This window comes from Vanessa cardui, chromosome 23 (assembly GCF_905220365.1).
Source record: "Vanessa cardui chromosome 23, ilVanCard2.1, whole genome shotgun sequence".
NCBI lineage: Eukaryota > Metazoa > Arthropoda > Insecta > Lepidoptera > Nymphalidae > Vanessa > Vanessa cardui.
In genome coordinates this window covers 5,257,406-5,273,495 of record NC_061145.1, presented here as the reverse complement: position 1 = coordinate 5,273,495, position 16,090 = coordinate 5,257,406, and the positions used below count along the sequence as shown (strand labels likewise).

Sequence of the window (16,090 nt, the reverse complement as noted above, 5' to 3'; positions counted from 1 at the left end):
TCATAGAAACTACCTTTGTAGTAACACCTTACCAATCAGGCTTACACCGATAACGTAGCGGTTACTGCTCGTAGCACGTAAACAAGCTACGAGCTACGAGTACAAGTATTTGCCCTAGAGACCGTATGGTCTACTCAACCGAGGTTCGATGTTATAGAAGAAATTTTAAGAACGAATTTCATTTTGAGTGTTGCCTTTATTTTCAGGGTGAAGTCTGTTACTTACCACCTGAGAAATAAGGCCTTAAAGTATTTAGTTGTTGCCATTTTTCGATGATTGATACAGTCTAAATAGGCTAAATATGTAAAAAAGAGTTTTTGAAGAATTGAAACTTAATAACTTACTTTACTATTACTTCAGGAAGCTATATTAAATATGTAATTTTGTAAAATGAATATAGTTTTATTTTATTAAATACCATAATATTTATTACACAACATTACAAGTTAATACGCATATGTATTGATTGCATTTATAATTCTACTTACTTCATGATAATCAAACTCATTTTATTTTAAAAATAACGTTCGTAAAATCAGAGTAAACCATCTTTCGTATTGATATAATGGAAGCCAAATTAAAAGCAAACATTTACGTCGACTGTAAACTCGGAGACAAGAAAAAATAAATCAGTTATCTGTATAATTCGCATTTCACTGACTTCGTTATAAAACTTTGTTAACAAAGAGTAATTAACATTCTGTTTAAACAATTGTCAATTTGGGCTTACAGTGCGCGACAACCCTCACAGCGCCGTAGCGTTGGCTACGAACGGCAGTAGACACTTGGGCGCCGAATGAATCGGCCACTAGTTGAGCGACGGACTGAAGTTCAAGTTCGGAATATTTGAACTAAAAAAAACTATACAACCTATTTGGTGCGTTACATTATCTGTGTCTTTTATTTTTTGGCGCGAAACTGATCATTTTACTCGAAACAATTGTAATTTATTTAACACAAATTAATAATTTGATAGTTGAGTGAATTTGTAAACACTTTGTGTTTGTGCGTTTTTGTGATTTGTTATTTTATTTAAAGTCAATACAAGTTTTGTAACTTTATAAACATAGTATCAGTTTATCAACGAAGTTTTAAAACGGTAAGTTACACAAAGTCTTAAGAACTTATGGAGTGAAAACTTGTTTTTACAAAACTTTTAATATTTTATATGACCAACTGTTTTTCTTATACAATAACTTACAACTATTAAATGTACTATATTATTTTCGGTTCTATGTATTACTTGTTTATACGATTAGGGGAGAATATTGGTAAAAGAATAGATTTAGATTCCGTATCATTATTTATTATTTAAAAAAATAAAGTTTACCGATCGGTGCAATGTTAACTGCAGGATTAATTTTTTTCTTTTACTCGCTGAAAATGTGACGCAGACTCACACAATCAATAAAATAGTAAATAAAATTGAAAAAAATTAATGATGATTTAAATTTTTTATAAATAAATATATACGAATAATCTTTTTATTTACTTATAAAATATTAATAAGTTGTTTTATTATTTAAAAATGAATATGTTGTAGAAATATTTTCCAAATCAAATGAATCGTACAAAACATTGATTTTATTTTTAAATAATTCACCGAAATCGTCATTCTAGTGTCTGAATAAAGTTATTGGAATTTTTGACTAGTTTGCTGAAAGTGAAAAATATGAAAGTTATTTCTTCGTATGAACACTTATTGATTTATATTGAAGGAATGAAGTAAATACCAAATTTGTAAATTATTTTGCTGTCACCATAATGAGTAATAATTTAGAAAAAAAATTACATGGATTCATAACACAATGTAAAGTTTATCATATTAGACATTAATCTTATAGTCGATACTGACCTACTTTTAATAAGACCTTTTAATATAACTTGATTTTGGAAACTATATTGATTTCTTGATAACTTCAGATACATATTTAAAGCGAAGGCTTTAAAAAAATTTCTATAGTTTAATCTTAACTTATATAAACCATGACGCAAATTAAATAAAATATTGAATTGAATGAATTGAAAATTACTTTTATTTTGTTCTTGATACCCTAATAAAATATTGGACCAAATTACCGCACTTAGATTACCAAGAATTAGCCTTTATGAAATAATTTTTAGAAGAATAGTTATGATTTATATTATGCGTATTAATTAACATTAATTAAATGAGATATTTAACCATGCTCACATTCGTATGTTTGTTCATTCGGCTTTGAACATGTAAAAGTATTTTCGTCTCTAATAGGATAACGCGATATTAACAGTTCACTGAATTTTTGAGCAACGTGAAATTCAATGGGTCTATCAAATATGTGTGTTATATCTGGATATAATAAATAAAATAATATAATAATAACATATCAGTGCAATACATTGAACGTCAAATAAATCATGTTTATTGTAGTCTTACACAGAAATAGACAGTGATCATGAAATATCGAGAAAATCCATCTATAACGAGATTCTTGCGAAATTGGGGCAAACGAAATTCCATTCACATTTACTTGGTGGTAGGGCTTTGTGCAAGCCCGTCTGGGTAGGTACCACACAGTCATCAGATATTCTTCCGCCAAATAACAGTACTCAGTATTGTTGTGTTTCGGTTTGAAAGGTGAGTGAGCCAGTGTAATTACAGGCACAAGGGACATAACATCTTAGTTCCCAAGGTTGGTGGCACATTGACGATGTAAAGAATAGTTAATATTTCTTACAGCGTCATTGTCTATGGGTGATGGTGACCCATATGCTCGTCCCGCCAACGTATACCAGAAAAAAAAACATGGCGTGAAAAAGGTTAAGATATTAAGATATCTTGCATCGTTGAAATGTTTAATAATAGTTATATAACTACATAATATAAAACAAAGTCGTATACCACTGTCTGTCTCTATCTATGCTTAGATCTTTAGAATTACGCAATCGATTTTGAAGCGTTTTTAGTAAATAGAGTAATTCGAGATTAAGGTTTTTGTATATAATACGTGGACGATATAGTAATTACGGGCTATCATATATAAATAAATTCTGTAGTATATTTAGTATCAGCTTTGCACCTATGCGAAGCCGGGGCAATTGGCTAGTGTTTAATAAAAAGATGACAAGAACTTAAACGGTAAAAAAAATATATCGTATTTTCATTGATAAAGAAACTGTCAGTACATAATTTTTCATCGACGCCGACGGCGGCGTCCTGGGATAAAACATCCTTGATGTCATTTTTTATTAATATTATGACATTCTGGCTTTGAAATAAAATAATCGTTATTCATAAATGATGTATGATCATTATTACATAACAATTCCATTAACTTACACCCTTTTACAACTGAATTTTAGACGTTCTTTTCCATCATATTCGTATGCGGATTTGGATAAATATTTTGTTTAAAATAATAGTTGTGTTATTACGTACGAATGAAATAATGATACTTGAGTTATGTTTTTTTACTTTTTCATGAAATTATAATAGATTTAAACTGATAGATTATTTAAAACATTAATTGCATGTTACGAAGCGTACTCTTCTAACTTTGCATATTACAAGTGTAGTACTGAGTTACTTTTTAATAATACATTTATTTAATATAATAGTAATAATAATTTTAGATTTATAACTTTATACTTGGAATAACTCATTACTCGTTATTTCATACAAATAAACAAAAAACTTTAGCCAGGTTTTGCATCAACAAATTAATACTAATTTTTGCGGTAACATGTAACCTCTAGCTCTCTCTCTTTCTAACTGTTCGTGTTAGACATCCATATCTTGTCGGATAAAACTTTACTTATTCATTGTAACACAATAATCCCATTTAAAAGACTTAGGTGACTTTAAAAAATATATTTGAGGAAAAAAGGGAACGTAATTAATATGAGATCCTATTTATCATACGGTTGATAGATTGATGAGCTACACTACGTGGTGATAATGATGGTCTAGTTAAGCGCAATGATGATGATATGATGATACATGCCAAGTTTAATTTATGCTTTCATATTGATGTACTCTGTATGAATAAGCTTCTGATTTTCTTTTTAGTTAAAGACAAAAATCTGAGAAATTAGTTTTTGCTTTAGTTTTTACTCGAATAGTAAGATCAATCAAATTTTAAATGGAACCAGTGAATCAATTTTTAGTTTTATTAAGACTTTTATGAAGTAGCCATTAAGCGCCAGCCATTATTTAGAATTTAATCTCATTTCCATAATAGTCATTAAAATTAGGCACATAAAAGAAACTTAATAAAATATTGTGAAAGATCATAAATGGTAGTCTTATTAGCGCAACAAAAGGGTTATTGTACTCGCAACCCACCCCGGTTTCGCACGGGTTAATAAAGAAAATAAATGAAATTAATACTCTATATATAGCCTAGGAATAGCTAATTTTTTATAGAGTTAGACCATTAGATTTAATTAAATAATTCACAGTTACAAAGTGCAGGTAGGAAGATTTCTAAGAAACATAAATGTAATTAAATTAATTCATTCAAACTCACACATACAAAATAACCACACGTACACGAATGCACATATATAAAAACATATATGACAAATTTAAAAATGACAACATTAAAATTAATTCAATGACCACTAATCATCAGCTGTCAAATTTGCTAGTCCTCCTTTCTATAAAAATAATTATGGTCTTGAAAATTTGATCGAGTCGCTTCAATGAAATAAACATTACTAAAATCCACCAGTGTCTACAATTACTCGAGTCGCAATGATTAATGATCAAGATGTACAACAAAAGTATCTTTCATGTCCTTTGTACAGTCGGGTCCCAATTTTAGGAGAGATGCATTATTAATGTTCGGTTTTTATCGCTTTCAGCGCGTTGTATAAATCCTTTAATCATATTATTTCGTAAAACATTATTTGGTGCTTTTTACCTTGATAAATTTAAGATAGGTATACATTTTGCTGATTTCTATAAATATAGATAATGTTAGGAAAAAGTTGAAATTAAAATTTATAAATTCAATATAAAAGCAGTACTCGTTACTGTTGATCAAAGTAAAAATATACCATCCGGCTTGAAATAGAAAATAATGAAATCTAAATAACAAAAAATAGTTGTGTTTACGTATCGTTACTACAATTCCATTAACATTTTTGTTAGTTAATAAATTATTTTTTTCATATAAATATGTTTTGTTTGTTAGTCAACGAATACTTTTTTCAAAAGAGGAATTTCAAGAAAAATCAAAATATACAATTTATAACTTTTGACGCAAGTTTCCTTTTATTTATAAATTAACTGTCCCTGTGACTTCGTAACTAAACCTAAATTACTCCTTATTTTTTCCTTCCTTGTCATCTATCTGTCGGTAAAAGTCCTACCAAAATCGGTCCAGTCGTCCCAGAGATTAATCGAAACAAGCAGACAGACAGACAATAACTGTTATAATTGGTATTTTGGTATTTTTATCGTGTATACATACATATGCATTTAGTAAAAACGGTTAATTTAACATTACAAACAGACACTCCTATTTTATTATATACGAGCAACCTGGTGCAATGCTGATACTAAATATACTATAAACTTATTTATTTACGACATGACATTACAAACTTCTAAAATTATCAGAGTTTCTTTACTATATTTTGTCCATGTATTATATACAAAAACCTTCCTCTCGAATCACTATCTACTAAAAAAAATCGCATCAAAATCCGTTGCGTAATTTTAAAGATCAAAGCATACACAGGAACAAACAGCGGTGAGCGACTTATTTTTTACTATCTAATTATACGTTATAAAAATAAGATCATGTGCATCATTGTTCGTATAGAATATTTAGTTTTGTTAGTTTTATATGAATCTTTATCACATGCGCTTTAGTAGCTGAGTTATGATGATATTTCTATATCTCTTGCATACAATGGAGTGCCGAGAGAGCACGCCTACGTTATGCTCGAGTGACTTCTGGTTATTTTGTGAGGAATCCCTAACAAATGTGGCTCGTTCTCTCGCGTACTCCTTTCGTGAAATAACGTGACTTGATTTTTAATTACATTTAAAGTTTATGTACTACAAATTATATATTTCTAGTGAGTCGAAACTTCGAGAAAATTCTGAAGATTTTTTTTATGTATATCAATTCCTATGACAGGTTCTGTTCTGATTTAATTTCATTGTAAACTAATAAAGACTTTTTTAATGAAATTTTTAATGTCAAAATACATTAGTTTTCTATAACCGGCCAGTAACATTGTATTACTTTTTTATTAAATTGTAAATAATTTAAAAAATTATAATCAATAATCCGCTTTATTTTTCTGCACATTCACGGCTGGAGCTCTTCAACTACTTAAATCAACAACAACAACAGACTGTAAATTTCCCATTGCTGGGCTAAGGACCTCATCCTTAGGGGAGAATATTTGGATCATATTAATCCAATAACTTAGTATTGGAACCAACCAGAATTTATTTGAAAAACGACGGAATTTGCAGCCTTATATAACCAATAGACCAACGTGGCTGTAAAAAATACTCATTAAAACGGATCGCAAAACAATGAGATGCTATTGTAGCAATTAAAGCGCTTGAAAGCCTCTTTAGCTTCTTTAGGTTAGGTTTTTTTAGGTTTCTTTAGGTTTTTTTTAAAACACTTAGTTTTGGTTTACGTTATTTATTTATTGAGTATGTGGAACTTTGTTTCTTAATTTTCACAAGCATTTCCTTGCTTTTTTATTTAAATTTATTTATAATATGTAATCTTGGATCTCCTTTTAGTAAATTGTATTGTTTTCATTCGCATATGTTTGCATTATGCCGGTTCATTACTCTGAGTCCTCATGGCGGTTGTCTGTTAGAGACAATAAGGCTCTAGTACACTTATGAACATACATATCTATTCACTGCTCTCATTAGTTTTTTTTTAAAGGGAATATTAATTACGGGGCGACGAAATTTACGCTTGTAATAGTTTAAGGTGAGTGAGATTGTAAAACGACGCTGCTTATTTTTTAGAATATATGGTGAGGATGTAGTACTTACCCAGAGTGAATTGTACAAAGCCCTACCATCATGAAAGTATGCCTTATAGTTTTGATTTTGTAGTATTTTTTTTGTATAAATATAACTTAAATTAACATTAATTAATCATCTGACAGATTAATATCGCACACACACATAAATAGTCAAAAACATACACTCAGCACACATACTTGTATAAAATATCTAAAATACCATTTTTACTTTTACATTTGATTTTATATGCGTTAATAATTTATTTAAATTTGGAATCATAGTTTACGCGCTACTGTCGCTCCAGTTACAGGCGTTAATATTAAAATACAGAGTATTACTAATGCCAGTTATTATCGATATAACCGTTTATATAACGTATATAAATTGAAAATAAAATAAATAATCTATATTCATTCATACAGTCCCGGAAATTAATACGTATTTTATATCAATACGTAGTCTGGTAAGTGAGATACGTGGAAAAATCGTAGACGTATAAAGCCGTCCACGCAAACGGAATAAGTTTACCAGTAGTCAAATAAAATTCGAATTTAAAAATGGAACGTTCGAATATACTCGAATCGAAAAAGGAAATTCGATATTGTTGACAGAAACTATTTCTTTCTTCAAAATGAATATATGTACATAATTCGAAATCAGATCTCTTTGATGGCTTCCAAAGAGGTTTTAAGCAACCAACCTAAGCTCTGTATAAACCTTTTACAGAGTACTACTTAAACATGTTTAATTAGTAAGTTTTCTAGTTAAAGTAGAGGTTTATTATGAGAAGTTTGTCTTATTATAACAACGGAATAAATTGTTGAAGCTCAGTAGTTAAATATTGAAACGATAATTTATCTTGTATGAAATACTATTAAGAGCGGAGATAGTTTTTGTAATATCTAATTGGACTACTAATGAAATATACATAAAACTTATACCAGATGATGCAGTGCGTTTCAAAGAAGGTTTTATTGTATAAGAACCTTCGCCGTACAGTTTCACCCGTTTTGTATTTCGGCTCTAGGTGTCTAATCTGATTTCATGTTTTTTGTAATGAAAGTTAAAAAAATGTAAACAAACAATACAGACTACTTAAAATTTCAAGCCTCTGCGTAAATATTATATTAATCTATACTAATATTATAAAGAGGGACAATACGTTTTTTTATATGCTTATATGAAAAAGATGTATCTAAACATTATTTACTGTATATCACTAATGCACTACCAACATTGGGCACTAAGATTTTACTTTATGTCCGTAGTTACACTGACTTACTTCGAAGTATTAAACTTCAGGGCTGTAACGGCCATTAAGGCTAAAAAACCTACTCACACATGATACGAAAAAAAATTCGGAAGTTCATTACGTATTTAAGACTGTGCGGAGCGGACCTCATGCCAAATTAAGTTTAACATCTATTATCATTTTAACGAATTTTTCTTGTTGTTATAAATGAGTCAAAAAATATTTTTTTTTTTTAGTTTACTACATACCAGATTTTTTAGTAAAACCTCTTTCGATTGCTAATAATTTTATAACATAGTTGAATATTACGAGTAAGAAAATTGAAAGGATACACATTGCCTTTACACCTTTGTTTCGTTATCCAATGTTTTGACAGCTGATTTATTCTTGTACGTTCTGTCGAATATTTGAGATGCTCATGTGTTATTCACGACGACACTTAAGACCGTCTTTGTCTGAATTACATCGCGATTTATTTTATTTTGATACGTAATCATTCTGAAGATAACACTTACATATATTTCTGACTTAAGTATGTATAGTAAAATATTATATAACCTATTTCTTTACGTATGTAATGTGTGTATATGTTTAAGTACCCGTAGATGACATTTTTTTTTTCTTTGTATCTTCGATGGTATATTTAATTATATATTTTAAAATCTTATACATATGTTCGACGGTATATTTAATTAAACATTTTATTATAATTTTATATTAATTAAATATTAGAGTAAAATATTAAATTCATAACCAATAAAGAATGTAAGTGTTAAAACTTACAAATAATTTTTGAAGTAGTAGATAATTTATATTAATTTTCATTTAAATTATACATAAATATGGCCTTGTATTAAAAATATAAAGCTTGATAATAAGATACAATTTATTCTTACAGAAATCACAGTCGCACAATATTAAGTTGTTTATTTTTACAAGCTTTGCTTTTGAAGTTAATTTAAGAGCAAATACTTTACTTACGGTACAAAACAATATTTACTATATACGCTGGCTTAGTGCCAGAACAGAATATCACAAAAACTGTTTAAAAATGTATATTATCGCTGGTGAAAGGCGACGTGGTTTGTTAGTTCTATAATATATAATATTAAAGTTTCCGAAAGTACAATAGGGGTGACTCTATTCTATATCAACACGGTCGTGTCGTAAAAGCCGACAAGAGAAATTTTCGTTAAGCGCATCCAATCAGCTACGTAAGCGCCTCAAACTTTCGCAGAATAGTTTGCCTCGTGCAGGCGGCCTGCCGTAAAAGTCTGCCAAATTCTATGCGGTTTTCATACTACTTCGCGCCGAATAAAGATGAATGTACATTAATGTCGAATTTATTTGAAACTAGCTGTGCCCGTGACCTTGTACGCATTTGAATTTAACAAAAAAATATTTTAACGTAAGTTACTCCTTATTATATTAGTTATATGCCAGTGAAAGTCCCGTCAAAATCGATCCAGCCGTTCCAGAGATTAGCCGGAACAAACAGATAGACACACAAAAAATATAAAAAATGTTATTATGATATTTGTACTGTGTATACATACATATGCATTGAGTAAAAAGGGCTATTTTAATATTACAAACATACACTCTAATTTTATTACATGTATAGATTACTTTTAATATTGTAACGATGTAATATTATCCATATCTACTTGTTCTGTATATATTCTTTTCGTTATGTTATTTAAGTTCGTTTCGGTATGTTATTTAAAGGTTAAAATAATTTAGTTAGCATCCCATAAATATAAGGAATGTGGTTATATCTATAACTTAGAAATTTTTAATATCTGCGAGGATATTAAGCAAAGTAACTTGCACTTATGTAAGAAAGACTAACATAGCACTATGTCCGGATCACTCTGGGATAACGCTACAGTTATTGGACCTCTTTATTTTACAAAAGGGAGAAGTCTGGTCTATTTATGTGTTAGAGAATTTGGAATGATTTTTAAAAAGTAGGAATACTTATAGTTACGTCACAATATATTTACACCATTGCTATGAACAGTCAGGGTAAGAAGAGGTTCGTCACGTTAAGATCTATTTTCTATAATCTGTAATCTTCGATAATCTGCTTTACCGATCGAGAATGACATATTGCGTCGCAATTTCATTATAAGTCATATTAAGCCAAGTACTATGTAAGTTTAATTTAATATGCAGTTGTCAGTTTAGTGTTTTAGTTTCAAAAGGTACTAAGAGCTTACGACTTGATACAGGAATTTATTTGAAAACTTTTACTTGGTGGTAGAGCTTTGTGCAAGCCCGCCTGGGTAGGTACCACCCACTCATCAGATATTCTACTAAACTAAACAACAGTACGCAGTATAATTGTTGTGTTCCGGTTTGAAGGTCGAGTGAGCCAGTGTGAGTTGCAGGCACAAGGGACATAGCATCTTAGTTCCCAAGGTTGGTGGCGCATTGACGATATAAAGAATAGTTATATTACTTACAGCGTTATTGTCTATGGGTGATGGTGACCACTTACCATCAGGTGGCATATATGCTCGTCCACCAACCTATTTCATAAATAAAAAAACTAACAAAGGTTTTCTTACTCTGACTATACATTCACAATCACATTAATCACTTTGATAGAAACAGTAATAATTACTGTTTGAATACGAAAAGTAAGTCTAAGCTTATGACGCTAAGTTTCCGACTCCGGAAAGTAAATAAATCCTTCAGAATTTATTCGTTTTGTTCGGGATAAATCCTCTTTAGTGTAGCGTGTAAAATAGTTATAGCTCTTATATATTTACAAAGAAATAGTTACTGTATTATAACACAACTTATTTTTTGAGGCTGTGATGGTCCAGGGGTTAGAACGCGTGCATCTTAAGCGATGATCGCGGGTTCAAACCCAAGCAGGCACCACTTAATATTCATGTGCTTCATTTGTGTTTATTATTCATCTCGTGCTCAGTGATGAAGGAAGACATCGTGAGGAAACCTGCATGTGTCTTTTCAAACAAATTCTGCCACATGTGTATTCCCCCAAAGACAACCCAGCTGTGGGAAATTTACAGCCTGATGTTGTTATAACATATTTTATAGTGTACATATGTAAAATAAAAGTACAGAAAGAGACAACGAATACTCATCCGCTATTGGCTATTAATTAGGGAATTGGAGACAGCGGGTTGATAAAATGTAAATAATTTGCTAAAAGAACACTAATAATGCAGTACTTCATTAGTAGAAGTACAGCTTTATGGACCAATAGTGGGTTATACCAACCCGAAAGGGACAGGATGAAACTTCACCAATATAATCTTAATCGCGTATTGTCTTTATTGGTCACAGAAGGGCTGATTCGTTTTTTGCACAGAAGACCGTAATTGCGAATCAACGAGGTAATGCTGCTAGCATTCTTGCCACTATTTCATGCATCATATGAATAAAGTAACTATTTTAATTCACGTATGTCTTTGATGATGATGATGATGATGATGAGAGTTGAGATGGTCCAGTGGCTAGAACGCCTGCATCTTAATCGATGATTGCGGATTCAAACCCAGGCAAGCACCACTATATATATGTGCTTAATTTCTGTTTATAATTCATCTTGTGCTCGGCGGTGAAGGAAAACATCGTGAGGAAACCCGTATGTGTCTAATTTCATGTGCATTCATATTAGTGGATAATGTTCCAAACTCTCCCCTTAATGGAAGAGGAGGCCTTATCCCAGCAGTGGGAAATTTACAGGATGTTGACCTTACTTTTTTATATCTTTAATGTTAATTATTTTTATGTGAATAAATTTCTTTTTAAGCTAAGGACTAAATATCTTCTACTAAAAGATATAAAGGTAAAAGAAAATTATTTAAAGCAGTAATTTAACAAATCTCTTGACACTAGAATAGTAATAGCGCTTAAATTTTAATTATTACTCTAGGTTGAATTGTATTGTATTGTGTCTTTTGTTTAAAAATTAAATTAGTTCCTTAATGCCTTATAATACTAAGTACAAATAAGAGGTCTTTTAGAAAGTATTCTTTTATTCTGCCTACACAAAGTATATTAGACCGTACAAATCTAGTTGCCGTCAGATAGTAATCTATCCATCGATCAAATTATCCAGAAGTTTATGCATAATCTATAAATATAATAAAATTGGAATGTCTGTTTGTAATATTAAAATAGCCTTTTTTTTTGTCCGTACATATGTATATGTACATATACCAAAATAACATTTTTTACAATTTTTGTCGGTCTGTCTGTTTGTCTGTCTGTCTGTTTGTTCCAGCTAATCACTGGAACGGCTGGACTGATTTTGACGGTAGTTTCACTGGCAGATATCTGATGTAATAGAAAGTAACTTAGACTAATTTTTTTTCTTATATTCAAAGTACAAAGTCGCGAGCACAGCGAATTATTGATATTATTTTTGTGATTATATATTCATTCGTAACATATTTTTTTTGAAATTTTTTACTAAACGACTTGGTTTAAGCTTGCTAATAGCATGATGGTTTTATGTATAGTACCATGAAAATGCATTAGGACACGTGAGTAATGTAAGGCATAATTATTTACAAGAAAGGCAGCAACGCATACTTCACGTATTATATACGATAATTTAATAATATTTTTGCTTAAATAGTTAATATTGTTTCTACTTTGCTGTTGTCTAACTATATTAAAATTTCAAGACTTAATAATCTCTAGAGCTGGCGAACAAACTTTATGAAAGTTTGACTATACAATTTTTCTTTTGGATATTAATGGAATACGTATTTATTATTCTAGTGAGAAATTCAAAGAAAGCCCTCATTATTGTAATATTCTATACATTACTATATCTGTTTCTTTTGTATTTGACTTTCGGTATTTTATTGCATTTTTTTTCATTTGAACACGAATTTTTCGTAATTTATAATTTTGTTAACCTCTTAATTGCTTAAAGCTCTAACATTAACAGCCGGTAAAATTCCCAGTGTTGGGCAAAGGCCTCATCTCTTTTTGAGAAGAACGCTTGGAGCATATTCCACCACGCTGCTCTGCGGGTTGGTGGATAAACATATGGCGTATGGAATGAAAAATAAATATGATGCCGCTGCGAACGTGTTAAGAACAAAATTTGACTTATTTTGATACACAAAATGTTTGAGTTAATCGTATTCCAATCAAACTAAAACTCAGTAAACTCAGTTAACTACAGCGCAGGTAGACGAAAAGCTTCCGATCATACCATATAAAATTAAATTGAATTATAATTATTCAAAATCAAAATGAAAATATACTTTATTCAAGTGGGCTTTTACAAGCACTTTTGAATCGTCATTTAACAATTAAGTGAAGCTACCACCGGTTCGGAAAGAAGTTCTACCGAGAAGAACCGGCAAGAAACTCAGTAGTTACTCTTTTTTTAATTTTATGTTATTGAAATCGATGTTCAAGTTATCGGAAATAAAAACGAAAAAGTGGATAGATTAAAGTGTATACATATGTTAAACTGTCATTCTCGATTTCGTAATCATAACTTTTATTTCTGTCTGTTCAAGAGACGTATGCATATGCCGCGGTCACGAGCGATCAGACTCAGGTAAAAAAGGTATGATTGCGGTTAAAACCCGAGCAACATATACACATATATGTATGTTAGGGTTACCTCCAGTTCAAATATATCATACAATGAAACGATCATAATGATTTATGATACTGAGGTAGGCTGGGATTCAGATAAGAGTATATTTAAATATAAACATGAATAAAAAATGTATGTTAGTATATAAATTGAGTCACAATCAAATAAGGATAGGAAAAAAGATGAACGTTTGATGGCTTTCAAGTGGTTTTAAATCAAATATATTTCATTAAAGTATATTTAAAAATTCGTTTTTGAGTTGTAATTACTTAAGCAATGGCACCGTTTCGGAAAGCAGCATTCAGCGAGAAGTAACGGCAAGAAATTCGCATGCTAGCTTTTGTCAAATAATCCGATTTACAATTCTGAGTATTCTTTTTCAACTGAGTTTAATTTGTAGTTTATACTGGGACGAAAGAAAATGGACAACATCATTGTAGGGCATATTAATACCTACCTAAAATTTTGTATGTGAATTGAAACGTAAAATAATTTTACTACCCAGATTAAAGGTAGCTCTGAGTAATTATAATTACGGGAAATTAATAACTATACATATATATAAATATGCGCAGCATAAAACTAATTAAGTTTTAGAGCTTATTCTACAATGGCGCTCCAAAACAGCTTGGCAACAAATAGTAGATTCACATTCGACAAATGCATGCTTTTTTAACGATCTTCTTCAACACTGCCAAACACGAGATTAATTTAAAAAATTTGCAGGCAACTATTTTACTTTACTATTCTATTAACAAAGTCAAAAGTCAAAGACAAGTCTTTACTTAAGATTGAGGAGAGTTTCTTAATTATAGTCCAAAATCTACAACCAGTACACAACCTAACACCTCGAGAAGAGCCGTTGAAAGAAACTTAGTGGGATTTTTTAGACTCCAGTTATATTACATTGTTTTCGTATAACAAGAAAAAGTATGTAATCGTTTTATAAACAGCTTGGGAATCATCTAATTTTCATAAAATTTTAGTGGAATAAACATGATGATAAAAATGAACAGGTGTCGCATTTCTATTACATGTAACTGGTCGTTCCGTTCCATTCCACGGTACGTTACCAATGCATAAATTGGCAATCAGTGTCAATTTGATTTTAAGGCGAATCGTTCGGTGATCGTAATGACTAAACATTGCTCTGAATCACGGGAATGATTGCTTTATTGGTTTCTCGGCCTTTTTAAGTATCGAGCATTCATCGTGTTTTAAAGTAACTTAAGAATATTATAATTATTAAGATTATTATTAGTATTAGATAAAAAATATTAAGCAACTTTTCTACTTTGAAACAAGAATAATTTATAATCATCAAAAATATTAATAAGAGTAACAGTTTGTAAAAATTCCCACTTATGGATAAGGCCTCTCTCTTTTAGGAGAAAGTTAGGAGCATATTCTATCATACTTCTCCAAGGCTTGGTGGATTCACATGTGATAGAATTTCGTCAAAATTAGACACTGCATGCATACATATAGTTTTCCTTTCAATACTACACCGTTAAAAAAAATTTCGATGAAATTAGAAGTTTTCCTTTACCGCCGAGCACGAGATGAATTATAAACACAAATTAAGCAAACATATATAGTGGTGCCTGGGCTTGAGCCCGAAATCATCTGTTAAGATCCATGTGTTCTAACCACTGGGCCACCTCAGCTCTACACCGCTGAGCTCGAGATAAATTATAAAGACAAATTAAGCACATGAAAAATTCAGTGGTGCTTACCTGGGTTTGAACCCGCAATCATCGGTTAATATGCACGCGCTCACCACTGGGTCATCTCGGTTCTTCAATAAAGATTGTAGTCGGGGAATATTTGTAATAATGCTAATTAGTGCTAGTTTATAGCATGCTCTATATGAACGCATATTTGCCAGTGAAGCTTCGTTTACTATAATAGACGATCAAAGGAACTGATTAAACTGTAGTTTGATCACTATTATATGAGACATTAACTCTTGTTTATTTGAACTAAGCTTATCTTAAAGCATATATGTATTCGACAATAGAATGATTTTAAATATCATGCTCTTATCTTGTTATAAAAAGAAAAGAGAGCCCTTAAAAGTAGCATGCTCTATTACAAAGGTATTTGTATTATATACACTTTAATTTAGGTAGATACTATTACGTAGTATATCTGTATATTAAAATTGTGTATGTAGTGTAATAGATTCATATTTGGGATAAATTTCGTCTAAATTTTTACAAATCTTCATAATTTAAAG

The 16,090-nt window shown here is 30.5% G+C and overlaps 1 protein-coding gene across 1 annotated transcript in view; it reads left to right on the top strand.

The window, feature by feature from the left end:
- The first annotated feature begins 797 nt into the window (after positions 1-797).
- Positions 798-16,090, top strand: part of LOC124539831 (dopamine receptor 1-like) — a 135,258-nt gene continuing 119,965 nt past the window's right edge. The window contains exon 1 of the mRNA XM_047117188.1: positions 798-1,099. The gene's annotated coding sequence lies outside the window, so the exon portion shown is untranslated. The remainder of the gene's footprint in view (positions 1,100-16,090) is intronic.